Here is a 1405-nt window from a genome sequence, read left to right on the forward strand (position 1 = left end):
TGTGTTGCTGGCTGTCCCCCCCCCCCAGCAGATGGCGGGGGAACAGAGCGCTGGCCACAACAGACTGGTAGAACATCTCCAACATCCTGCTGCACACATTGAAGGATCTCAGCTTCCTGAGGAAATAGAGTCTCCTTATCCCCTTCTTGTAAACAGCAGTTTACAAGAACAGGTACAGTTTCAGGTACAGTCTGAAACGTGTCCTCCAACCGGAGATTTAGCAGCAGCCCTCTGGCTACTGGAGACATTCACCTGCATGTAGCCTACAGCTTAAAGCTAACGCTAACGCTAGCGGTAGCTAGCTAGCTTGGTTAAAGTTTTCAGAACAAATCTAGTTGCAGTCTTACAACTAGTCTTTACATATTATACATGTTATGTCTTTAACGTTAGATCCCAGATGATTGTACCTTTCTTCACACCAACTGACTACAGTATAGCACACATGTATTACATTTGTATATAGTACTATTGTAATAGTTACTGCTGCAGGCTTGATAGAAATAGAAATATATATAGAAATAGAGAAATATTGAAACGTTTTGAGAAATATGTTAAATACATGTTTCTTCTCGCCCAGTGGATCACCTGAGAGGTGTTTGCAGGTAATACCAATGCCAAAGGTTGTTGGGCGGCAGGTTTCATCGTGCAGGAAGCCACTGACATCTGTCTCACTCTGTGTCTTCCACCTGACTGAACCCAAACCATGAGCAGTCTTTGTATGCTGCCGTGTACACATCGCTTTTTATGATCAATTGTTTGGCAAAGAGGCGGCTGTTTGACTTTCACACAGCAGCTTGACGGGGCGGAACAAATGGAGTTATTCCACTCATGCCCCCTCACTGCATATACAGAGCAGGAAGGGATTTGTTGCATGGTGGGTAAACATTGTTGCCGTCTGTCAGTGATGAAACCAAGTCAAAAGTTAGGTGATCTACACACACTGGTTAGTGACCCAGATACAGCATAAGCATCTGCCAGGTAGAAACTCCAAAATGGAAATCCCACTTCAGGTGTTGTTGAATTGCAATGTAAGGTGTGAGGGTTTACACAGCCTGTCTGGACTGTGTAGCTCATTTGTGTAGTGTGCACCTGCAGTTGTGTGTCTTCTGTTAGTTCAGGGATCAAATGTCTCAAGGGTCAGAAGTGAGGAAACTCTAGTGTTGGCTGGGCTTTAGATGAAATGTAAAGTTAGGTGCATGCAGCTACAACTTTGTGTTAGAGTACACAGGAGAGGATACAGATGCAGACATCCACAGTAAAGTGAATAGGTAGAGATTTATTGTGTAAACACAAGAAGAGTCAAACAGGTAGGAGGTGCGGTGAAGTCCGGTTTAAAGATGAGCCAGATGACAGTGTGCTGCAGAGTTGTCAGGGCTGACAGACAGGCTGGTGGACAGGAGCAAAC

The sequence above is a fragment of the Etheostoma spectabile genome, unplaced genomic scaffold, assembly GCF_008692095.1.
Source record: "Etheostoma spectabile isolate EspeVRDwgs_2016 unplaced genomic scaffold, UIUC_Espe_1.0 scaffold546, whole genome shotgun sequence".
NCBI classification, from domain to species: Eukaryota; Metazoa; Chordata; class Actinopteri; order Perciformes; family Percidae; genus Etheostoma; species Etheostoma spectabile.